At 39.5% G+C, this 27,409-nt stretch overlaps 1 long non-coding RNA gene across 1 annotated transcript; it reads left to right on the forward strand.

Annotated features, from left to right (window-relative positions):
* The first annotated feature begins 861 nt into the window (after window positions 1-861).
* Window positions 862-5,782, forward strand: LOC122997181. Its single transcript, XR_006407167.1, has 2 exons — window positions 862-988; window positions 5,344-5,782. It is a non-coding gene; the product is annotated as an uncharacterized LOC122997181 (long non-coding RNA).
* The last annotated feature ends 21,627 nt before the right edge of the window (window positions 5,783-27,409 follow it).

Here is a 27,409-nt window from a genome sequence, read left to right on the forward strand (position 1 = left end):
CTGCAGAGATCTATAAATGAATGTGGGTGATTTTTACAGTATCTGCTGTTTTATCTGCTGCTTTATACTGTATGAAAAGCTTCTCCGTCAGTTCATCAAATCCCTGCATCATCTGAAGCCACCAGGACTGATATGTTGATAAATCTGCAGCGTCTGAGAAGTGCTGCGTCAGAGCTCAGTGCCGTTACGCACAGCCGTTCACTCTAAATCATCTGATGTCACTGGACTGATACATTATACATATACATTATATACACATCAGACTGGTCGGTTATAACTCGATATTCTGCTTTTTTATGAATGTCGGGTTAGCAGCTCATCAGCCTCTTTTCCAACTGTCTTTTTTAGCAAAAGTGGCGTCTCATGTTTTATCCTTCAAACACATTTCAGTGCAAACACTGTGTAACATTAATTACTAAACAATGTGACCATGCGCGAGGGGAGATACATTAGTATTATTGCTGAAATAACATTGATCCTATATAATCATATAAAAGTCTTTCTTTCTTTCTTTTTTATTTCTATCGTTATTATAGTAACTGATGAAAAAATATACTCCATCTGTCTTTGAGTACAGATTTGTGGTGATGTGTGTTCATGTCTTGATGCTCTGAACCATCCAGAATTGTCCTGAAGAAAAGCTTTCCCTTTGTTGAGTTGACGCCAGGTAACAGCACACATCACACGCAACAGATTAGCTCCCATTGTAATCTATGCAGCTGTCTGCACCGGGTCCATGCAGGCTCACGTCTCAGCCACGTTTCATGGGCGTAATCACAACCTGAAGCGTTCATTTACATGTCAAGTCTATTTTTCTCCATTTTATGCGCGTCACTACAGTCATGTGTATTCAGTCATGTGCTCACTTCCAACACACAGGTGACCTATGCTCCACACCGCACCTGGACGCCTCCAGTGTAGACACGGATGCTGCTGCTGCTGCTCTGCTGATGTGCTGCTCAGGCTACATTTGCTGCCTAGACACGGGGTGAGACCTACCACCTTGCGCTTGTCGATGCACTTTCGCAGTTATAATAGGACTCTAAATGCACACACACAGACTTTAATGATAAGTGAAACACAAAGAGTTGATTGGATCTAAATTGCCTCAAGATGGTTACAGGCAAACACCACACACATACACACACCTCACCATCGTCTAATAAATAGGAATGTTTTCCTCTTTTCACACACGCAGATCATTTTTCTTGCAATTTTATCGCACACGTTTCTTCTTGAAGGCAGGAACATCTATTCCCAGCCTTTCAGGCACACACACACATAAAGTACATGCATACACAGACCTTTCCTTCTTTGTGGCCTGCTGTCATGTCAAATAGCTGGTGGCAACAGCAGGTATGTTTAGTCCAAGCCACTGTTTGCTACCAGGCTGTCTGTTCACATTGGACACACACAGAAATATGACGCAGAGAGACATGGTGGCTGTGGAGGTTGAGGAGGAGGGCAGACCGAAACAGACAGCTCTGCTTTATGTCTGTTTGTGTGTGTGTCTGTGTGTGTGTGTGTGTGTTTGCATGATAGCGAGGCGGTCTCTGCAGATCAATCAGCTGGTTAACTAGCGCTGATATAGTCATGTGTACAAATGGCAGTATGCAGACTTTCATTATAGCTCATAAAATGTACTGTAAATATGTCCGTTCTTTGTGAGTTTTCTTTTGTTTTTCCTTCATAATTTCCACTTTCACTGGAGTGTTTACAGGTATAATCAGTGTTAATTGAAAGTCCTGCAGCATAAAAGTGCACTTAACACATTTGTTTGATTGCTTCATGTTGTCAGCCCACCTACTCTAAATGCAGACAATCAATTTCCACTTGTATACAAGGTAAATTCTGGCGAATTAAATCATGAATAAGACAAGTGGAGAGCCACACTTTAGCAGTTTCACAATTTCAGAGCAGTGTTGTGATACTGCACCTCTTGTCCTAATAATTAACAAATAATTAATTTGGTGAATTATTTATACATCATTCCATCCATCTTGAAACACGTTATCTTGTGGTTTGTGAGTATATCCCATCATGTAATTTGATTAATTCTATTTTTCGTTTTTCACGATGTGTAAAATGTCAAATTCGTAAAATCGAGTTATTATAATATGCACAAAAAGGTAATTTTTGGACAAAAACTAACGTAGATGGTAGCTGCTACATTAGCCTCTTTGAGTTACCGTCCTGTTAACTGTGATATGATTAGTTACACTCCATGTTTACCTGCTACAGCTTACAGGACTGTGGTGACTGCAGGTGGCTATCTCATACTGAATTTAATGGTCAAAACTATGAGGACGGACTGAAAATGACTCAGCAAACTGATCTGCGCTGAGTCGACTAAACGGTTTCCAGATTCTACTTTGTTCAGTTTGTTTCTACTTGCTAGGAAGCTAACGCTAGCTAGCAGCGGTCTGCAGATATCGGGCTGATGTGTTATAAAGAAACACAAACAACAGCAGATCAATTAGTGAATGAACCTTTCTGCTCTATCTGTGCTGAAACTGATTATTAAACTGGATGTGCTCTACTTAGTTGAAGCATCTAGTACTGACAGTCAGTAGCCGTGTGGGATAACGTGTACTTTATGTGTAATGATGGCAGCCTTGCAGGCAGTGCTGGTCTTTTATTATTTTTGCTCAACTGTCTTAAAAAATATGATGTTTCAAGTCTGCATTAATCATGCACACAAAAAATCAACCAAGACCCAGCCCTACCAACATACATTGTGCAGGAGGTCTATTAGAGGAAACCAAGTTATTTAAAAATGTATATTTTGGTCAGTAAAGTGTTCACTGGAAAACAATCAACTTCAGTGACACAACAAAGTCTTCTCTTCATCTTTGGGAGCTTTCCATCTTGTTATCTGGTATCGCTGCCATCCAGGCTTTTATTCTCTGGTCTCATTAGCTTGTTTTCAGGTCTAATTGTTTGGATTCTCTCATAATGTTTGCTGGTAAAGGTGTGATCATTATTCTCCTGCACTGAAATTACCAGCCAATGAGTACAGTTCTCCTCTTCTTTTATGGGTGATAAAGCTGGAACACAACAGGCAGACTATGTTGAATAAAACAGCTACTCTGGGACGAGCAAAATGCTTTCAGTCTTGATCTACTGTTATTATACATGTTCTTTTTTTAGGCCAACACTATCTAAGAAACAGCAGTGTCTTCTGTGACAGCTTTATTAAAACTACGTCATGTTAGGCATACTGTGGATGATTAGAGTGATAGTCAGTCCTCTTGGCAGCCTGATGGTGGATCATTGGATGTTTGTGTGTGAACTGAGTTCATCTCTGATCCGTTACATTTTGTCATGCATTTTATACAATATCTGTTACCCACCAACTCTAGCTGGTATCAGTGATTTGCAGGGCATGGGGAGATTGGAAGATTTAAACTGTAGCCTTCAGCTTTTTTTCCATTGATGTAAATCCAGAATCCAACTAAAGTACTGAAGTTATATTCTGCACAGGACAGGATATTCAGCTGGCCTTCTAGTCTGGAGCTATGATGTATTTTGCAGCTTTCTTGCAATAACTAATCAGTCAATATTTCAATCAGCTTAGCAGCTGACAGCCTAAAGTTGTTTTTTTTTATTTATAGAAATGCCAAACAAGGCTGACTGATAATATGATTCAAGGTAAAACTTGAGCTGACGGGGACAGGTGGCATCCAAAACGAAACGAGTGACATTGCCAAAAGGTATCAACAAACATGATCGTCACATTAAAATCAGACCGTGTTGTGAGCTGAATTAAATGGACTCTCCAGCCTCTCTCAGATGGTGGTTTTCAGATTAGTATTTCTAACTGTGAAGCATAAATACAACTCAATGTTTATTCAACTCTGTCATCAGGAAAGTGAAAGTGATGAGAGGAGTCAACTATTTGGCTCAAAATCTGAAGCCAGCGGTTGGTTGATTGAGGTTTTACTGTGAGAGTTGGTGGAGAACTGTTCACTAGAAGCACAGTCATGTTGTGGCAAATGATTTCATTGCAGTAATTTGGTTTTTTCCAGAAACAGTGTGACCAAACAGCTATTTTGAACATCGGTCAGTTGACAGTTCAAAAGCAACATTTTTTAATGATGGAGTCAAGAAATGTGACCACATCATTTAATAAGATACAGACATGGTTCATGTGTTATGTATTACTACTGTATGTTCAACTCACAAAGCAGTTCACAACGCACCATACTAAACTGTATGAACCAATAAACAAGGGCTGCAACTAACAGTTATTTTCATTATCAAATAATCTGACAATTATTTTCACGATTAATCGTTTGGTCTATGAAAAGTCAGAAAATTGTGAAAAACTACTGTTACAATTAACTAGTCAGTGATGTCTTCAGATGTCTTATTTTGTCGGACCAACAGTCCAAAACCCCAAAATTTTCAGTTTAATATCATGTATGACAAAGAAAAGCATCAAATCACCACATTTAAGAAGTTATAACAGCAATTATCATTATCAAAACAGTTGCAGATTAATTTCCTGTTGATCAACTAATCGATTAATTGTCCAATCACTGCAACTCTACAGTAAACTAATTGCAGGATAATACAGTTTTGATCTCATCATGCCAGGGGACAGGAAGTTCAGTTAACTTTCTCTACACAGGTTTGTTTTCAGGAAATGGCTTTTCTTGACAGTTCAAACTTAAAAAAAACTTCGACCCCTTTAAAAATATCTATGAGGATAAATTCTATTATTCCGTCCTGCTTTGTTCTAAAGGAAGAATGGTATAAAATATCTGTTTATCCCCCCCCGGGCAAGCATTTGCCACAATGTGTCCCCCCCCCCAGACGTTTCTGAATATATACTGTAATATTATCAGCTTGCTATGACTCTGACCTTTTTTTGTGGTCATTTCTAATGTTGAATGATGGGAATAGAAACTTGCACTTACAGTAAGTTAACTCTCGAGAGAGACTTGCTTCCGCTGTTACAGTTTATTGAAATGAGAAACTGTGGATTACACACATCATGAACACGGCACATCTTACTGAGCATATCAGACATCTGAACATCATTAACTGCTTATATCTGTGCCCAGGACACAACAACACATGTTCATAATGTTCTTGTGAAGTTTCCTGCTTATCTAATTACCTGTCTTACTGGGAGGGCTTCGCTAACAATCTACAGAAACTTTTTTTTAATGCCGTGCAGCTATTAGCCACAACTGACATCACATATAACTTTTTGTTCCATAAAGCCTCAACGACAAGATGAAATGTGAAACTGTAAATTAGAGCAGCAGAGTAAGTTGAATAGATTGATTAAAAAAAGGTTACATGGTGTTTGTAATGTTTATTTTCCTCTTCTAGATGCAGTGGTGAGCTAATCCATTCTCAGGGTGGGTGGACTCTAGTTTCCTGGGAAAGGCTTTTGTTGTGGACAACGTTGCCCTCAGCAGGGTTGGAAGCTGGTAAATCAATGCAGAACACACAGCGGATGATGAAAATGTTGCCTTTTAAAAAGCAGAACCAAGGAAAAACACGGTTTGTCTCAATAATTAACCATACTATCCATCTACATTAACACTGCCCTGCAGCTCCTCAACTGCAGAGGTATCACAAACACTTTATTATTTTGGCTTTTTAACATGGTCATTTGTGGATCTGATTTTTTCCCTCACAAATAGCTTGGTCGCCCTTTTCATAGAATGACACATAGTTTTTGATGTGTTTTGAGTGTAGTTCAGACTTTCAAATCATCATAAAACATCAGAACCACCATTATGGATACATATCACTTATATGATTTTTTTAAAAAAGCCCATCGGCTTCATTCTGAGTTTGATGTGTTTACACTTTTAATGTCAAAGCTGAGTTATGTTGGATGTTTGAACTCTTCCAGGAACATATTTGAAAAAAAGAACTCTATAAATCCCTTAACAAACACATAAATACCTTTATATGACACAATAAATCACTGTTTTAAACAGCACAAATGACTCAGAAAGACCAGAAAGGCATAAATGTAAATGTGTGCCGACTCACAGGACTTCTACCAGTGAACAGGAAACAAAGGGAAACATTTTATAGCTTTCTGTTGAGAGAGAGATGGTTATTCTGCCGCCGCTGCTGAAATCTGCTGAAACATAAAATGATGAAATAAGAAGTGAATAATGAAATATGCTGAGCTGGCCCGGGAAATGTTTCATTGCCTCCACCCTACAGACATCATATTACATCATCAGCAAATCCCTGTATTGGATCGAGTCACGCTCTAGCTCCAACCAGGCCTGGAGTCAATCACTTTGGTTCACAATCAATTCTGAGTGTAAACAGGAACTCTGGTGTATTTGTAAAAATCATTAATCCGCAGTTAATTCTCATTAGACGGAGTATGACAGTTTACAGCAGCAGTAAATCCAACAGAAGGAACAAGTGAATTGTAGTTTCTGGGATTTATCATGCTGGAATTGCTTCTAAATATCCAAACCAAACAAAAACGATGGTCTGTTGTTGAGTTTGCATAAGAAATGAAGACACAAAGAATTGATTTTCTAAACTTTTCCCAATAGATTATGAGCTATACATCAGCTTTTTTTCTCCACATTTTTTAAATTCATGACTGGGGCTATTCCTTCAATATTTTCTTGACATTTTCTGCTTAGTAAGTGAACTTACAGGACTCATCCTCGTTGCTATCTTATTAATTCTAACTTGATAGATATTACATCAAATGATTTGCTATTTCTCTACTCTGATCAACCTGCTAGAATTCATCTCTTCATAATGCAAAGCAGACCTTGTACCTGCTCTGTTCATCCCACGCAGGAGTCCCTCCTAAGCAGATCCATACGCGTATGCAAACAAAGCCGCCCTAAGTGGAAACACAACAGGAACGCTACCATATGCGCCAGATTTGCACCCACAGGGCAAAGAGCAGAGAGGACAATGAGAAACAGATCATTGGAGTATGTGTGCATGTGAGTGTGTGTGTGTTGCGTGTGTCCTTTTGTTAACGCACAGCACATTTAGCCTCCCCCGAGGGCGACGGTGGCAGAGAGGATAATTTGGCATTCACTGAAGCTCTCTCCAGTGACCTCACGACCCCGTTCAAGCTTCTCTGAAAACAGTCCATATCCACCAAGTGATGTATGATTACCGTCACCGGTCACAACCTCGGTCAAAATTTAGTTCACCTGTGCAGAAGGGAAATCAGGCCAGGGATGAGCAGCTGTGGCCGTCTCATTTGGCAGGAATGACTCGCTCCACTCAGTCTGCCCTGAAAATCTGTGATTTCTTAGAAAGGGCTATCTGAAAAAAAAATCTCAGATTGATTGGTGAGGTTACTAGGCTAGAGTCAGGAGGAAAAAAAAAAAAAGAGTGAAAGAGAAGGAGAGAGAATTGCAGACATGAGACACAGGCTGAGAGGCTGCATTGGAGATTTCCGCTGATAAACTGCCAAAAGCAGTCTCACAGACTGATTTCATATGGTACCGGGCTTTGTTCTTCAAAAGCCATTGCTGCTCATGTTAACTACCGATGTTTTCTTTTAATTACAAGCAACATTTGCTGGAAATGCAAAACACATCACATCCTGTGTACCAAAAAATGTCTTTGTTTTCAAAGAATGCACGTACATAGTCACAAGGTTATGCTCTGATTATTAAAAAATAAAAAAAATAAATAAATAAAAAGGCAGGTTGATGTCCTTGGTTTTGCTCTTTATCTGAAAGAAAGTCTACCATACATACCTGTAGCATAATCACTCGTGTCGTCTGGTCTTTTCATATTCATGCAAATAACTTGCCAGCTGCAAATGATGAAGTCATGGTGAGATTTTTCCAGATGCAGCCACTATAAAAAAGGAGCTAAAGGACTGTAAAAGTGACTGTAAAAGCAGAAATCTAAAACATTAGCTGTAAATTATAGAGTGCCATGAAGAAGTAACCTCCCCTCCCCACCACCACCTCCTGATTTCGTCTGTTTTTGTATATGGAGATGATAGAGGCCTGCAGTTCCTTGGATGTTGTCCTTGGCTCTTATGTGACTTCCTGGATGAGACGTCGGTGTACTCTTGAAGGACTTGTGGAAGGTTCACACTCCTGGGAGGGTTCACTATTGTGCCAAGTTTTCTCCATTCAGAGATAAGGCTGTCACTGTGGTTCTTTAGAGTCCCGGAGCTTTAGAAATGGCTTTGTAATATTTCCCAGACTGATGCATGTCAGTCATCGTCTTCCTCATCTCTTCCTGGAATTTCCTTTGATGGTGGCGTGGTGTGCTGTTTGTTGAGACCTTTCACCCAAATTGTTGAGAAAGTTCTATTTAAGTGATGAATAGATTGAACAAGGCTGGCAGTAATCAGACCAGGGTGGGTTTAGTCCAACTGAACCCAAGAAGTTTGGTAGATTTGTGGATTTAGTAACTAGGGGGACAAATACTTTTTCACACAGGCCTAGTTGATGTTGGATAACTTCTGTTCTTAAATAAATAAAATCATTTAATCATTTAAAAACTGTATTTAGTGTTTTCTCAGGTTGCCTTTGTGTTATGTTAAATTTTGTTTGAAGATCTGAAACAATTTAGTATGAGATTTATACAAATGTGGAAGAAAGTAAGTACCTTCAGTCCAAGGCAGTAAAGGAATTAGGGCACAGACCATTGACACAACTCTAGCATGTCAAACCACCACACATCATTGAGATACTTCAATGATTTAGTGTTGCGTTCCCATAAAGGCTGCAGAGATATCCTAACTTTTAGTCCCTATGCAACACAGACTTTCTGTTGAACATTTGAATTCTCAAGCCGAAGCTGAGATAATTTTTCACAGGCTGAGAAGTGACTCCTCGTGATGAATATACTGCACTTAATATATAAAATCGGTCGCGCTTCTTTACAGGAAACGTAAGATATCACATAACAGGTTATGTAAGGTTAGTGTTGTGTTTACACGGAAAGCGTTTCAGCCACGTCCATCTCACACGCATCTGATGGCACTACACAGATGATGTAATGAAAGTTTCACATGCATAACACATATGTTTACATTTCAAGTCTATGCTCCTCTGTTTTACATATGTAATGTAAGGGGGTAAGAGGTGCAAAACACAACATTGGACAAAAGACAACAACAAAACAGAAGACACATCTCACAAAACAGTAACGATACATTGTGAATTGTTGTGTTTTGTACCTCAGGGCCACCGTAAGCCTCCACCAAAAAGTGTAGGCTTACAACACATTGTTAGTCCTTAGGTCAGATTTTTAATTTACATAAACAAAAATGTCATTGTGTCATGAATATGTACAGTACATTTCAGTATATAAAACTGTAAATAGTGCAGAGATTACTGTTGGTATCACATACATCAGAAGAAGCCCGCTGCTCGGAGAGAGAGGTGTTGATTGGTTTATTCAAAGCAACATTCAAATGCAGGGTATCATGTAAACATCTTAAACGGACCTCAACCAGAATATATGTCAAATTACTGTTCCCTTCTCCAGACATGCAGTCATAGCCACAAATAGAGTAAAATAAATGAGACATAATGAAAAACAGACTTGGATGGAGTTAAAATTAGACACAGAGAACTTCTTAACCTCGCTGACTTTATCCAAAGTATTTGTACAGTAATGGTGCCAGATTGTGTAGCCCTTCCACTAATTAGACCTATAACCTTACTGCAGTCATTACAATCAGAAACCTTCCCACAGTGCAACACACACTCAATCCAGTCTAGACATCCTCTTACCTCCATTTCCTTTCATTCCCGTTTCTCTCTCTCCCTTTCAGTTTAACTTCCATACTTCCTCATCCTCTATGCATCTCTCTCTCTCTCTTTCTCCTCTGTCTTGCTCTCTCTTTTTCTCCAAACCCATCTGTTATAAATCACCATAATGATAATGGAGTCTGATGTACACACACTTAACATACTGAACCCACTGACAATGGCTTTCACTCTTTAATTCACTGGTCCTCATCCAAGTGAAATTGCCATTCACTCTCTGCAGTGGTGCTTCTGCACCAGGTCTCCCTGTCACTGAAATGGGAATTTCACAGCTTAACTGTGGTTTTGCTTTTTGTGTTTGCCTTTAAGTTTTGCAAACACTGACTCCAGACAAAAAAAAAAAAAGCAACTCAAGGCGCCACCAGTGAAAGCTGAGAAAAATTAAATTTCATGCGATTGTGCTAGACAATGTATGTGCAACAAAAGAATTGATTGGATAGCGTCCTAAAACCAACTATATAACATCAAACACCTAGTTGTCCTCATCATGATTGTAGCTAAAAATTGTCGAATTGAAAAGCAGAAAATAAAAACGAATTTTTAGCCACCGGGTTAGCAAGCAATGCTTTTTTTGCAAAAGCTAAATCAAACAGTAGCTGACATCAGTTGGGTGCATTAATAGGCTCCATTAACAAATGGTTTATAAAAAACATGGTCTTGATTGTGGTGTATGCATAAAACTAGCATTACTGCAACAGTCAAGGCAGCGCTTAGGATTCAACCAGCCTATCCTTGCAGCAGTCTGAAGATCAGCATGTATCTGGTGTGTGTATGCTTAAATTGCATAAAGAGATGTGTTTATTCAAGAATATGCAAAACCCTAATTTGAAAAATGACTCATGTAGCTGCAGCAGAGTGTGACGTTGCAGTGTTATTATTCCCCTCTTCAGGAACTGCCTGTGACTGCTTGAACCCTGCAGAAAAGTCGCTTAGTTCTGCATAATAGTGAGATACTTCGGCTGGATTCCAGCTTCCATTTTTCAATACCTATAGATGGATTGTTTATCCTTCTAGGGAGAGTTTACTATCTCATGTAACATCAGTTTAAAACGTCCACCGTGGGAATGAGGTCGACTCTTTCATTGCATTCCAGTGTGAATCTAGGATGTGCCGTAATTCGATTTTTCACTTACTTAGACACAAGAAAGCCAGTGTTCAGTTGTAAAGACGGGCCTCTTCTGTTTTACCACACATACAGTAAGCATCTTTAAATAGTTTTTGGACCACAGTACCTTAAAGTTTCCAATGCATTTTAGAAACAAATTATGACTTCATTGGCTTGTTTATCCCACATGACAGCAATCCTGAAAACACAGCAGACATATTTCATGGTTTATTTAGATATGGGCAGATTTTAAATTATAGGGTGGAGTATCATACAAAAGAGCGAGGAACCTAGTGTTTCTCTGAACTGGTGATATGAGGCGTATTCAGGAGCGTAGTATAACTTGGGAAACTCTGTTAAACTGTACTGTATATTTGTTAATTCTTGTAATTGTTGGACACAAACTTGAATCTTGAAAGGTTCATTTGCTTTGCGTCTGAAATCTTTATGTAGTATGAAGAAGTACACTAGAACAGATCCATTCCAAGCAAAAAGTCACTATTGCAGCAAAGATTTTGAATTTGTAATGATGATTCACTAATTGCCCTAATCCCATTGATGTCTGTGTTAATATTTTACCATCCATAAATTGCTTTACTGAATATTAAACTGAAGTTTTATTCAAAATTGCCAACATTAAATTTAGTGATGGTATAAACATGGTTTACAGCTGCATCTACATATCTGATGAGTTAGCTGACTGTAGGAGGTTTAATGAAGTCTTTACCTGCCAAAATGGATCATGTCAAAGACTGGTCAGACTGGTCAGACTGGTCAATGTCAGCAGACACAAACATCGAACAAAATACTTTAATATGATACAGTTTTGAAGCATTATGATGTTTAAGCTCTGTTTCCTGGTGTTGTGTGATTCTTGCTGAAAATTTCTTCCATTTTTAAAGTCAAGCTTTGTAATATAAAGAAACATTTCAATGAAAAAGCAATGATACAAGATAAACATAAGCAATTAAGTGCTTTATATCTGGTAGAAATTAGGTATCTGCTATTCAGAGCTTCACAATGAGAAGACACCCTTCTCTCTGCTATCAACCGTCCACAAAAACAACTTGAACGAAGCTTTTGCTGAGACCGTCAGGCTACTGAAAATCTTCATAAAAATTCCCATGACAACATCTGAGATAGAAAGAAGCTTCTCCTCTCTGAAGAGAATAAAAACTTTGCCATACCATAACGACTCAATGCGCCGGCCATGCTCTCAATTGAGAATGAGCTGATTGAGCAGCTACAGTCCTTGAAAAGTTTGCCCAGAGAAAGAACTTCCCTGCTTCCGTTCTCTTCGAGTCAGCTTTGAATTGGTGAGTAAAAAGGTTTTTTAGTTTATCTTGCTGTTAAAACATGATATGCATGTATTTGTTGTTTCCCAGGTCATGGCTGGAAGAAGTTATGTTGCATCAAAGGCTTGGTGCAAAACTCACTGCTGCTGAACTGTTTCATTCAGTGAATAGTGACATATTTATTTGCTTTTAGTCCTTCCTCTTGCATTTAGTTAAAACACGTGTTTCGCTGGCAAATGCCACTTCCCTCCTCCTCCTCCTCCTACTGCTGTTCTTCAGCTTGCAAACAGCTTTTGTATGACACATTGCCATATTTGATCTAGTCCTGCAGGGTCCTGTAGTTATGCCTTAGAAGAGTCCAAATATTATTATTTTTGGATGGATATGAAGCAGTATGTCAAATTGTAAAATCATGTAATTTTCTGGTCATGCAATGCTGATTAAGGCTTATGCTGACTCAGGACAGAATGAACTCCTATTTTAGAGAGTGGAATACAGAAGAGATAAAGACTTTAATAAACAGTATCGTGGTTGTGCGACACAAGCATTATGTCTCTCCCAGTTAATCTATTAACAACAACGCATGATTGACACTGGTTGATATATTATCTACTGTATCATTGTCCCTCCCTGTAGCTCATAGTTTACCTGGTCCAGTGGCGGGAGCTTCTGAAGTGAATGAAAAGAAAGTGAACTGACCCCCACTCAGGCGCATGCAGGTCTATTTGTGTCCTCCATAATGATCTATATCCCAAGCCTTATTCCAGAGACTAGACACAGGCGATAAATCCTGGTTAAACTTTGTCCTTCCTCTATTCACAGCGAGGCAGGGTGCATGATGGACTGTGTCTCTCTGCTATACAGTCCTCTATCCCATCCCTCCCTCATTTACTTCATCTGCTCCTCACTTCATTCATCCCGCTTTCTCTATCCCTCAACCCCTTGCCTTTTTCAACCCTCTCTCCATGCATCACTTGCCCACTCATCCCTCTCTCTCTCTCTCTTCCCTTCTTTTCTCTTCTAACTCCCACTTTATCTCCCACCCACCCATCTTACCTTCATTTTCTCCCTCCCTTACCATCTCTTTATCTTTCCGTTGAAAATAGCAAGTGCTGGTATGGTGACAATCTAAGCAATGTTCATCCAGGCGTCTATCCGTCTTATTAAACATATAAGACTCTCCGGTGCCCTGTTGTGTTTTCAGTCCTCCTGCTTACTGAGTTTGTAACAACACCAACAACCAATCTTTAGATCTCTCCCAACACTCATTACATTACATAAAAAAAAAAGAAAAAACTGCATCACATCACAGCAGAGTCCTGCACTGGTCCAATTTTGAAAATCTGCACCCACAAATCTTCATTCCAGAACCGACCCGCTACCTGCGGTTATCTCTGAAACCTGCTTACTGGGTTATGGCCTTTTTTGTCCTCCGTTTTGGTGGTTTGAGAGTTGTGTTCTGGAGGTATCTCTCAACTGATGCAGCACCTGTGCTCCTGCAGCTGTCGATGTAGTGTTTCCTTAGCAGCGGCGTGCCTAGCTGATACTTTTTGCCATTTTTTGGCATGCAGCAAAGCCACTGAAAATGTTATTGTCACAGTACTCTGATCACATGGAATTTCTCCCATGCGTCCGTCTCGGCCTTCAATGATTTATTCTCCACAATTTTGTATTCAAAACTTAGGTCATCTATTTGATTTCATCAGTTACTTGAGCGGATGTGAATTAAGGTGTGAAAGGTTGTTTCAGCTGGATGTTTTAAGAACATTCTGCTTTATTTTCATTTCAGTTTTATTTCATTTTTTTTCATTTTCTTGTTAATTTCACCCACTGCCTGCCTGCATTTTGTTCATTTTTACCATCATTGTGTCCATACTTGTGAATTCATGAAAACATATTCTTTTTTACCGGTTACACATACTGTTTGCGGATCCCGTCGAGTACTGCATCACAGTCTTGAGACTGCAAAAGTTATGAACCATGAACCAATCCCTGCGACATTTGCAAGATCTTGGAACATTTTTGATCACTCACATTTTTCCACAAGAAGAATAAGTAAAGTTTATAGAATTACTTGCAATTTCTGCACACTTAACTGGAACTGGGCACTTGAACTTTATAGGATTGTCAGTAAGTTTTTACAGCTGACTTGCAACTTGCAATTCTTAGCAATATAAAACAGTCACACATTTTAGTGCAATTTTTGCGTTTTCAGCTGTAATAATCACAAAAGCCTCTACGATATCCTAGAGAAACTTCTAAACTTAGAAGTTGTGACTGGTTCTCCATCTCCCTTCTCCTCCTTCCCAACTTCTTGCCATTTTCTCTTCCCCTGTCTCTTTTCCTATTTAGCTAGCAGACACAACAAAACAAACTCTGGCCATGGTCCAGGCGGGCTGGTGAAGGAGAAGAGATGTCTGTGTAACAAATGACAAAGTGTCAACACTAGGAAATAGCTTAGCTGGACCAGTGTGTGTGTGTGTGTGTGTGTGTATGTGTGTGTATGTGTGTGTGAGTTTGGGGAAATAGTCTGACACGCTTGATTACGCTTCAGCCAGTCAGCCAGCCGCTACAGTCTGGCAAAGTTCGACCTTTCAGGGCCACCATAGATATAGACAGAGAGAGAGAGAGGGAGGAACAGATAGAACATGAAGGTGAGTCAAAACGAATAAACACAGATCAGATGCCGGTGATATCCACAGTTCACTTGTATCTCCAATTTGGGATTTTAGTCTGACAGCTGGCCTTTACTCTCACCTGTGCAAAATGCAATTCATGACCCTTGAAACAAGTCAAGCCACTGAAGAACGTTTCCAAAAACAGACCTCAGCATCAATCACACCACTCAGACTTTAAAATATGTGGTTTGTAGGTCTGAGGTTTCTGCTGAATGCTGACAGTGACAAAGCTAAAGGGTTTCTTCTGCCAAAGCCTAATGACACAAATGGAATGACCATCATTAGAGATGCATAAATCTGCATCGCTAATTTTTGCTAATGCCCCTCTATTTGATGTAATCTAAAAAATCTTTCACTTCTTCTTCTTTTTCTACTGGTGTCATCTTTGGTACTAAGTGGTCATTTTGTTAGTTATGGTCTGTATCTCCCAGAGATCACTTGACAGCTATGTCAGATGCGTTAAGTCCTGTGATGTCTTATCTATTGAATAAGTTTGAGACCATGTCCATACTTAGCCGGCTAAATCCATAAATGCATCTTTTTCTCTCTACTTTGACCCTCCGTCCAGAATAAAACTGCATTTCTCCCCAGAAAAGTGACCTTTTCCATAAGTGTGAAAACGCCGGCTGTAGTGTATACAGAGAAAACTGAGCTTTGGAGAAACGCTGTCATATCTATGACAAAACAGATGGCGGGTGTAGGATCGGCGTTTCATTGGATGAGGAACAAAAACAACAATGTGGCGGAATGTGGTGGACGGCTTCATGCAAGTGTCGTCCTCTTTATTGTCTGCTTTGACAGCTTGATTAGAGTTAAACATAGCCATCCGCCACCTTTCTCTCACTGAAATTGTTGTTATCTGCTTGCAGTAAACATAATGTCAGGAAGTCGCCACAAAAACCGAAATAGTCTACCATTTCCTCTTCACTGTTTTTTTTTTTTTTTTTTTTCGGTGGCTGACTTGCTTGTCTGTCCTCCAAGAATGCCCAGTAGGAGGAGAATTACTCATTTTGGCCCGAAAATGGATTTTTTAGAATTTAGCCAGGAGGGTCAATAAAGGGTCTTTTTCTGTTTAGCCCAAATATCAATCTTTAAAAAAATATTTCCAGTTAAACTGCTTTTCCTGCTTCTAGAAATATAAAAACACATTTCCTGTGCATAAGAGGATTTTTTTGTGGGTGAACACAGTCATCAAGTTGTCTAGAAAAGCAAATGTGTGCATGTGTTTGACATTAATGCACATCTCAGGTTGGTGTGGTTACCTGGGTAAACTACAGGAAGCCCCCGCCCTGTACGATGAGAGTCAGAAAGGGATGAAGAAAGGACGACTAGAGGAGAGAGTGATTGAAAACAAGAGAGGGAAGATGAATACACAGAGAAAAATGAAAGAGAGCGAGCAATGGGGCTTTGGCTAGCAATAATTGTGTTGAATTATTCAACTGACTCCAAAGCTGGAAGGAGCACTGGAGCACTTCCTCCTCATCTGCGTGTATGTGTGTGTGCACGTGCATTTGCTACTATCATGTGCTTATGTAGATTTGTATGCTGTGTGTGTGAGAAGGGAATCTGGTGTGTGTGTGTGTGCGTGTGTGTGTGTTTCCCTCACAGAGTTCATGGTATCCAGTCAGCGTCCTCTAGAAGGAGCTACTCACTCTTCATTAATGAGAGGTGCATGGATGTGTCAGGTTACATCACACACACACATAAACATGCTTCACATACATACACACAATACATCTCACATTAACCCAATGAGACACGACTGTATTGTGAACACACTGTTGTGAACTCTACAGCAGGCCCCGGACGGCATCGTGTTCAGTAACGCCGACAGACAGAAGCACGCAAACACACACACACACCGATACGTTACGTGCAATCAGAGTCTTTATTAGTCATCTCCCATTGATCAGCTGCCTGCTGCATTTGCCCTTCAACGCCAACTTAACTTAGGTTTCCCATCCGTCTCTGTCTCTCCGTCTCTCCACCTCTCTGTTTCTTGGACGTTAACACGGTTTCTGTTTCACATCTGTCAGCCGAGCTAGCGAGAAAGCGTGCGGCCTCGTTTAAAAGCAACGCCGAGGAGAGAGAAAAAGCCTGGTAATTTGTGTTTCTGTCAGTTATCTCTGGAACATTTTATCAACAGAAAATAGACTCAAATACAGAGCAATGAGGCAGCATAAAGACACAACATTACCGCACACAAACAGTAGGGCTTTGTGTATCCTTACTTCTTATCATTTTTGTGCGATTTTTAGGATCCTCCCATACGTGGCTAATGTTTCGATCAAGGGCGACTCAGACGGGGAAATAATGAAGTGTGTTGATAGGCAGTACAGGGCTGCGGGAGAGCTTTTATTACTTGCTCATAGACAGACACTCAAGCACTTAGCTAAGACACGGCAAAGGTTTCCTTCAGCCAAAGAGATGAAAATGTGATTTTTAAGTCTCTGTGGCAGAGTTCTGTTCTTTTAATGGCTCTTAATGAAAGACTCTTAATGTCCGTGTAGGGATAGCTTGTTCAGACAGCCATGATATGATCCTACCAGTTGTATACATTTAGTCTTTTTTTATTGCATGTAAAGTTGGATAATATATGGTGACTTTGCTCTTCCATTACCTAATTCCGCCTCAGCCAGCTCGTTATTCTTCACTCTTTTTTGTTTTTTATCTGTTTCTGTCTCCATGTCGTCTTCAAGGTACAAATGGACCCTTCTCAGGAGATGTGGATTGGCATAAGCACATGAATAATTTGTATCTAATATCCTTTCTCCTCTCAGCAATATAAACACACTATTCCTCAGTGTCTAACCTCTCTTGATCCCCTATTCTCTGACTCTTCTCTCGTTCTTCTCTCACTCAATCACAATCTTTCTTTTTTTTTTCTCCCCTCTCCATCCCTTCTTTCCTCCAAGACTTTTAATAAACAGGGTTAGAGAGAAAATGGAAGTGGTTTATTACTCAGGTCCATTATGTTAGCATTCAGTAGATAGGGCCAAAGGGCATCATAATTAATTAAGAAGGCTTTTTTTGTGTGTGTGCGTGCGTGTGTGTGTGTGTGTTGTGATATTTAAATATTACACTATGCATTGCTTATCTTACAGGCTACAGTGTGCACAGTACCAGTTAAAAGTTTGGACACACTTTCTCACACTTTCAAGACTAGTCTTCATACAAGTCCCCATTTACACCTGACCTGAAGAATCAATGATTGCAGTTTAGTTTTTATGATGAACTCAAACACATTAACAGTTTATTCTTAAAAATTCTCTGATGATCAAACAAATTATGCAAGTTTCTATGTTGTATTATAAATTAGTGCTTTTCGAAGAAAGCAGTTGAGATATCCTTAAAGATATCCAACATGAAAATATCTGCGATTTCTAAACTACAGCCTTCGCTTAGCATTTCATATAGGCAGCATTTTATTAGTTAATTGATTAGACAACAGACAGAAAATTCATCGGAAACCATTTAGATAACTGAATAATCATTTTAGTCTTTTTTAAGCAGAAATACCAAATATTTGCTGGTTGCAACTTGTCAAATTTGAGCTTTTCTTTGTCATACATGATAACAAACTGAATACCTTTTTGTTTCAGACTGATCCAACAAACACGATGAAAAAAAGGTTTCAACTTTAAATTGAAGAGAATGAGCTGAAATGTACAAAATATTGACCAGGAGTAAACAGTAGTAGTGTGCAATTAATAATGATAATAATAATAATTGCGTTAATGTAAGGCGCCATGTTCAATCAAAGCTCACACATATGCAAATATAAGATAACATTAATATAATGTGTAACGTCCATGTTGATGGGGCCAGCTGCAGGCAGGAAGAAATCACTCTTTCCAACATTTTATAGACAAAACAATTAATCAAGAAAGGTAATTGGCAGATTATTTGATAATGAACATAATTGTTAGTTGAAGCCAACACTGAAACTTCACAAATGAGGCTCATCACTTCGCTCTGTGATTGTTTTGTGAACACATTACATGTTTTAATGTCAAGTGTTCAGCACAAACGCTGATATTTCACTCATGAAAACTTCAGGCTGAGACATCTGTTTGTTCCTTGGTGTATTTAAAAGCTTTCTGCAATTTGCAAATATGTTAGTAGTCATATTGTGTCAAGTGTTGACATTTTGGGTAAATCCTGCAAATTTCAATACCTGCCTGCCTCACCTGTCTCAGGTAGGCACAGAGAGCTTTGAACTGGCAATTATAAATGATAAAATTATGCATCAATTAATATCTCACTGATGATTAAACACTTCTAGAAACTAAACTTACTCTATGCATTAGTGTCCCAAACACTAGACCAATACTAGCTTAGCATTTAACATGTTTTGAAACCTTTTTTATTATCAGAATGTTTCAGAAGTTTTCGAGTGTCCTGACTTGTTGTTGTCCTGCGTCTGCTGTGGTCTTCAGATAATGAACGGCGGTGGAGTGGACACAGCCGAACAGCAGCTGAACTGCGAGTTACTCAGCAGACCAGACGCTTTTAACCTCCCAGCAGGAAGGCTGAGGTCCATGCAGGCACATTAACTCTGAAATGCACTTACGTGAGACGTCCTCAGATGAGACAGGATTCCACATTTTAGAAAGCATATGCTCCCTAAAAATAAATTCATGCCACCTTAAAAATTGAAAGAGGGGTATGTGTATATCTTTCAATCCAGTCAGAGGGAGTACTTTTGGTTATTTTCTGCAGTCTTGCATTTTCTTGTGTGTGCTCCACAGTTTTTTTAGTGCAGGAGCGTGTCACCATCCAACCCTGCAAGACACACTGCCACAGAAAGTGAGGGAGCATCATAATATATTATTAGAGAGGCATTACGTATAAATACAAGTAAAGTCTGGATTTTAATGGCATACTGAATGGGTAAGCCTGCTGAGATTTTTTTTTTTTTTTTTACCCAAGGACTCACTGTTTTCTTTCTCTCTGTCTCACTATCTCTTCGTCGGGGGATTTGTCAGTCATCTCAGTTTTTTCAGGTGTTACTGAGGACACAGGGAGGTGAGAATGAGGAAGGGAGGCAGAGGAGACGGCGTAGGGGGAAAGAAGGATGGGCTGCTGGATGAACAGGGTGGGTATTGTGTCTTTTTGTGTCATTCCTAACACTACATGTGTACAGAAGAGACAGAGAGACACTATCTGCAAAAATGGCAGATGCACAAGTAAATATTTCTTTTGGCAGCTTCAGGACAAGACGTATGACTTAAGGAGTGATTGTAATGCATAATGTTGACATGAATCCAGGAAACATACATCACTGGTTTTACATTTAATGCTAAAAAAATGTGTTGCATATGTGAAGCTTTTTGTGGTAACTTCTCTAAAGGTGTGCCGGTTGTTGGGTGTTCCATCCTCTCTTCTCTAAAAAAAAATCATCCCATAAGTGGCTCCTGATACTAATTATGTACCAGTTTAGGTGTACTGGGATCCAGTTCAAGACAAGTGCAGGCTGAAACTCTCAGATGTCACTGTGACCGTGTCACCGTACACTGACAGCAAATTTGCAACTTTGGCAACCAAAGAAAAACTGAGGAAAAATTCTTTTAAGACCAAATTCTCACAACGTGGCTGCTGCTACGACCCACATCTACAAACCAACCAATCATACACCCAACCATACATTTTGTAAGTGCGGTTTTTGAAGTTTTTTAACCCACATTCGTTCTCCTAAATATGTCCATGGCACATAAAAAAAACCAAAACGATGGAGGTGAAACGAAAAGGACGTTTGTATAACTTTGCTGCATTCTGAGCAGCTGCAGACGGATGATGCAGGCTGATGATTTGCTTCTGCTTTTGTTTACTTTCTTCTGTTTACATCGTAGCGCTACAATTCACCACACATTTAGTGCACAATCTGATATCGCATAGTCTGACACAGAATGCAGCCAAAATTTTATTCGTCCCATTTTACACAGTGTGACATACAATAAACTTGCACAATCCTTGATGTTGCACAGTCTAAGGGCACCTTCACACTTGGTCCCAGTTTCATATTCCACACTAAGTGTATACAGTTTACACTATAATATCAATTGCCAAGGTATACTCTCTTAGTATACAATACATATATAGATATCAATGTATTTAACAGTTTTGTGCTGTGTGTGCACCAACAGACATCAACAAACCCACACTGTGAACTTATAACATCACTGACAATCAGTATTAATAGGTGAAGCAAAAGTTTTTTTTTCCAAAGATATTTTTGCAGCTGTGAGTTGCTCCTCCAGTTCCTTTGTGCGTTGCATTGTGGAACAATAGTGTTACTCAATAGCCCACTCAAAAATAAATGGTAACAATCTGTATAATTAGTTTCTGTGAGTATATGTCAATGTTTGCCCAATATCAATTTTAATTAATTAAAAATATGAATACATTTTTAATTAACCAAAATTATGAATAAAATTATGAGCTCCGCTACTAAAATTTCATATGATCATTAATATCAATGGGCTACTAATGATTTTTACTTGCACACTGTGCAAACACAATAACACCCTACATTACCATGGAATTGTTTTGAGTCATCCTACCTCCCTCTTCATTCTTCAAAGGACATCTGCATGAACGGTACTGTTATAAGAGTAACGTAGCTCTGTTAAGGAATAGGGCAATGCGTAATGTGTGTGCGTAGCGAGTGTGTAGCTGAGCGAGTGCAGAGAGAGAGCGGCAGAAAAGTGACGGTGAATGTGAGCGGAGCAGAGGAAAAGGTTAGCAATAAGTTGTCAATCTAGCAGTAAATGTACAGTACAGGCTACAGTGTGTCAGTTAATAAATGCCACAGCTTCTCAAGACCAAGAAAAGACTCGTCTATTGAAGGGGGTTAGCCCCAAAGTTAGCGACGATGTGTTGACCAGGCTCACTTAAGGTGGACTGACCTTTAAGGTGGATCACCTACTCGCATTTTAGTGTCAATCTCAACTGCTCTTCCATGTCTTCTGAGTTTTTGATCAGCGACACCACCCCCTAACCCTCACTCAGCACCCCCTCCTGCCCCAAAGCAGTCAAACTGTGGGAAACACTGTACTTAATTTAGTCAGTAAAGACACAACTTTATACTATTATTACTTACTACTGGATTGCTACTACGGCTGTTTATGTCAACTCTTCTTTATCTTCTCGCCCTTCTTCTTTTTCTCACCATTCGTCCCCTCCTTCTCCTTTGTCTTCCCGTCCTTCTCCTCCTCCTCCTCCTCCTTCTTCTCACTTCTCCATTCATCTCGGTTGCACCCCAAGAGTGATACTCAAATGAAATTCCAACTTGCAGAACACACTTGGAGGAAGACTTGACTGTCTATAAAATCCAATTCTTAATTCAATCTCATGCAACAGCACTGAAGTTGCATCGGCATTCCAGTAATTTTGACAACACAAATGGATATCTGGATGGAAACATGGAGGAGGGCTAAATGGATGCAAAGCAAGATTAGAGGGAAAGATGGAGATGTGCATTGGATTATGGATGGATGGATGGATGGATGGATGGATGCATGGTGGGACATGGTGTATACTGCACCAGAGAAAAATGGGTTAAGGCAGCAAAGGAGAGAGGGAGGGTGAGATACAGGCGGAGAGAAAGCTTTTTGCAACCTGCCACTAGAGACATCACAGTTTTTCTGCTCAGGGGGTTTTCACTCGTTAGGAAGAACAGCTTTGTGTGTGTTTGTGTGTGTATGTGTGTGTGTGTGTGTGTGTGTGTGTGTGTGTGTGTGCGCGCCCAACTAAGCCTCAACATGTTAGCACTGCCGGGACTTCCTCTCTCCTGTCATCTTCTGCTCTTCTCCCTGACTTTTGTCTTTGTCTTTCTTCTTTTGATGTCACTTTTTGGTGTCATTGCCTATGCCTTTTTCCTCCATTCCCTTCTTCTTTCCTTTTTCTTCCTCCTCCCCTTATTGCCTTGCAGTATGCAAAAGTTAGAAAGTTCTGGATTGTTTGTTTTTTTGTTTTTTTTCTTCCCCCCCCCCCTATGCCATTAGGTCCATATCCTCTCCCGTTACACCTGAGCACCTCTGACAGGCTGTGAACACTCAAAGAAAAAGCTTCACTGTCAATAATGGATTAAACAACATGCAAAAAGGAGTATAATGTATAAGGAAAAGGATGAAATAAATAAAAGAATAGAGGTGGGTTTTTTTTCAGCTGTAGCTGCCACCATGAAGAAAGAGAAAAAGTAACATTGCACATGAATACTGTTGAATATTGAGTGACAGTAGCGAGGGAGAGGAGAGGCAGATAGAGAATAAGTTAGGGTTTGATGTTCCCCTAAAGAAAATGATGTCAGGTAACTGTCTCGAACAAGCTTCACGCCACCGAGTCGGGACTATTTGTCAAACATCAAAAATGCGCAGAACAAGGAAGGATACCTCGGCTTGGAGGGTCGTGGCACTTCAAGAGATGAGAATGAGATGGACTGTGACAGGCAGACAGATAGATAGACACGCAGAGCAGACATGGTACAAAATTGGTTGGTGGGAGGTAAAATTTACTCAGACGCGGGTCATGTCAAACAGGGCATCGCGAAGACAAATTGCATTTTTCAAACACCTCAGCCAGACTTCGGCAGGTTTAGTGCACCGAGCAGCCTGGTTTTATGAGAGCTGAAACTTTATTTGAGAGATGAATTTCCACTCTCCTCCCGATGCCTTTGCTCCCTCTCTGTGCTAGACTATCTCTTCAGGTTATGGTAGAAGTGATCAATAATTGGAAAAGGTAAAAGTCTAAAAAATAAATTAAAAACCCCTCTTACTTGCTCTTGCGTTTCAAAGAATTGATTCTTTTTTTTTTGTACTGTGAGTATGATTGTTACAGTAGTCTTCAGTAGTCTTCTTTGAAACAGATGACATTAATTAAGTAATCAAATAGGTCATTTCACCCAAATTTTATAAATACATTTCTGTAAAAGATGTTTTTCATTTATATTAGCCATACAGACAGAGGACGCATCTGGGGCTCTACTGGTATATCTTTGCATGATTTACAGTTTTAAAAACTCTGTATTTATCTTATACTGGTCCTTTATGCAGCCGTTTAATTCAGCCTTTTCAGCACTTGTCTCTTTAAGGCCCACTCTGTTCTGATTGGCCAGTTTCAGGTCACTCTCGTCAGACTCCAGCCGGCTCCGGAGGCAACGTAAACAAACAGTTGTGGTCAGATTTCCCTTCTTTCTTCTGTTCTTTACTATAAATATATTTCTCAAATACATCTGTACATATTCGAGCTGAAATCTGATCCAAAATACGCGAGTGGACAAGGTGAACAACCCGTGAAACAACCTTAGCAACGGAGGCTAATTGGACATTGGGCAAACGATCAGATGTCAATTCAATGGGGAAGTAGAGGTAATGTTGCAAAGGGAGCGTTCAGAGCAGACTGTAGCCCTGGCTTTGACTTGAAGGTGACATTTTTACGTACATTCACCTCATGTTTTTGAACTTTGACCATGTTTATCATGGACATCCAACATCATAACAGCATAATGACATAAGTTCATGTTAAAAAAAAAAAAAAGCATGTTATGTCCCTTTAAGATATGTTTTTTGGAGGTAAATGGATTTCTGTTTTTGGTAAATTGTTGACAAATTACATTTGAAAAAACAATAACATGTCTCTATAGAAACTTTATCCTGGTTGTCCTTACTTGTCACTTTCATTTTTTACCTCTGCTCCATTATGTCATCCATACTGTAATAATCTCTCCTCCTCCCTTCAATCTCTCACTCTCTATCTTGACCTTTTGTCAAGGTCATCTCTTCTGTCATTACCTCTCTTCTTTTCTCCTCTCGTCCTTTTTACCATTTCTGCTCTTCTGCCCCACCCCGGACCTCCACGCACACACGCACACACACACACACACACACACACACATCTGTAGTATACTTACAGGAGACATATACATTTGACCCTCAATGTGCAGTATTGTCTGATTCATAAGGCGTTTGTGTCCATGTAGGTTGGAAAAGGAATCCTCCTCTTCGCTCTCTCCCTCCTCTCCACATTGATAGAGAGACATTAACAGTTGTATAAGAGCACAAGAAAAAGGAAAGTGGCTGCATGTAATGGGTACTGTTGACTTCCATTAGAGCAGGAAACAGAGCAGGCGCAGTATTTTTCTCTACATGTGGTTACAATTCAAATCAGTTCAGTTCTGTACAATTTGATATAATTTGAGTCATTTCAGCACAGTGGGGATCCGCTTAATGTGATTCATCAGCAGTAGGAATTTTATGTGGGTTTAGTTCATTGTGATGTTTTTTTTTTCTTTCTTTCTTTCTTTCTTTTTCTTTCTTTCTTTCTTTCTTAGTCATGAATTGATTCTGACTCTGGGTGGATCTACACAATATTGAACTAAATATATTCATCAGATGCTATACAGGTGAGGAAAGAACAGATGATATTTGGGGGAGGAGGAATATAAACTATGACAACCGTGTAAGAAATAAACATGGCCATATTTGTTTCTTAGCCAGATAAAAACATCAAAGTAACAAAAAAAGCGAGTGTGATTGCATGTTTAATCTTATAAAGGACACTAAGCTATTACACCAATAACTTGAAACTGTGACCTTTTAAAAAAGCACCTAAAACTGTAATTATATTAACTCCACATGGCTATCAATACAAAAAAAGTCCAAAACAAAAAATAAAAACAACAACATAGAACAATATATAGGGATTGGAAACCTACTTTAATTAATACAGCCTAACTCAGTTTATGAAGAATCACCTGGTTTCACGGCTTCCGATTTTTTTGTCTGTTTTACAGCCGTTAACACACCATGAAAAGAGACTCAGCTTCTGCAACCGCTGCCAGTATTCCCCCAGCTCTACTGCTTGACATAATGTTGCGTATCAAACACCGTACACCATTGCTTTTGGCAATTTAACCTTCTTTTATAGCTTAAAATGTGTGAAACATCACCCGCACAACACATTCGCTAGCAATAAAACAGTTAAATTAGAGAACCATTTTAATAGGAAAGAGCACGTAAAACATTCTCACTGACAGGTTATATTTGCGCAGTGTATGTCAATTTATGTATTTATGAACGCTTATGTTTCAAAGTCCTGGAAAATCTGAGAGAAAATAAAGGAAAACGAGGCCATGTTTCCAGGCAATCAGTAGTGTTCCTTGTGTGTCACAGCCTGTGTATGACATTTTTTTTTCTCAACTGACATGATGATTGAACTTCCCAAGAAAATACAAGACAGGGGTGCTAAAATCAGAGGAGGGTGATGGGTGAGAGGAAGAAAAAGAAACTAGAGGGGAAAAGGGAATTAAAGGAGCGAGCTGAAGCCTTTGCAGATACAGTAAACGAGCTTTTGTTAGATTTTTAGTCAAATTTCTTCAAAGATAAGCAAGTCATGAGCAGATGTACGATATGTTTAATCTGTGAGGAAGACACTAAAATAATGAAAAAGTAAAATAGAAGAAAAATTATAGAAAAAGTGAGAAGTTACCTGACAGCGTAACTGCTGTGTAGTGAGAATGGGGTGACAGACTGGAGCGAGGGTGGGGTTAAGGAGGGAGGTGACTGCAGAAAGTGAGGGTTTAAGGAAGAGACAGAAACAGAAAAGATGGAGGCATGAGATGAAGAGAAGAGACAGAGACAAGTGTGTTTAAACAAATTAAAAAAAAGACTCGGGTGTTATGGGTAAAGAAGCAAAAGAGTGTGAAATAGAAAGAGTGGAAAAACCGCCAGGAGCAACGGCAGGTTACACATGCGAGGAGGTTTGCTGAGACATCCAGCAGGACTCCTGTATGAGGTGGATGGAAATGAAGCCTCATGCATCATACACTTGTTTCGAAGCTGTAATTTGCATAGACAGAATGGATGATACATTATATGCACTGGACATTGAGCTGGTTGGAATTTTAAACAACAAAGTAAACCACTTATTGTTTAATGTCAACACTTGTGCAAACACACAATGGCCTGTGATGCTTAGATCCCCTCCAGACATGTTGTAAGATTATGTTAAGCGTCTAATATGTTTTTTCCTCAAAAAAACCTCATTTAAAACCTTATAATGACATCTCCTCCTTCTCCTTCATGGAAAAAAATCCAGAATCTATGAATATGCAAATATTGTTCATTTCAAAAGTTTAACTGCTGGACACAAGATGCCTCCTCTTCCATTCTCAGTGTATTTGCACTGAAAGCTTCAAGTTTCCACATCACACTTGTGTAAGTTTCATACTGGACCACAATTAGCCTCCAAAGTAGTTGTGATGGCACAAATCATACTCATAGGCCCGCCCCTTTAGACTAAGATTTCCAGTTAGCTCAGAGAAACTTTCCTCCTTCAGCAGATGAAACTCTGCACATGCATCATTCTGCACAGTGAAGCTCAAACATCCAGCTGAAGTAGCAATAAGCAAAATGCATTTTTGAGAGTGGAGAGGGACTTTAAAAGTGTGTAATCTATAAAATATGGTAAAACTATGCTATAATTTTTCTCAGTCAGTTTCAGTCTAGTAACAGTCATACTGGACACTTCTGCAGTATATTCCAAGGCCAATGTCCATTGCCATGCAGGTAG

The sequence above is a fragment of the Thunnus albacares genome, chromosome 14 (assembly GCF_914725855.1).
Source record: "Thunnus albacares chromosome 14, fThuAlb1.1, whole genome shotgun sequence".
In the NCBI taxonomy this organism is placed as follows: Eukaryota; Metazoa; Chordata; class Actinopteri; order Scombriformes; family Scombridae; genus Thunnus; species Thunnus albacares.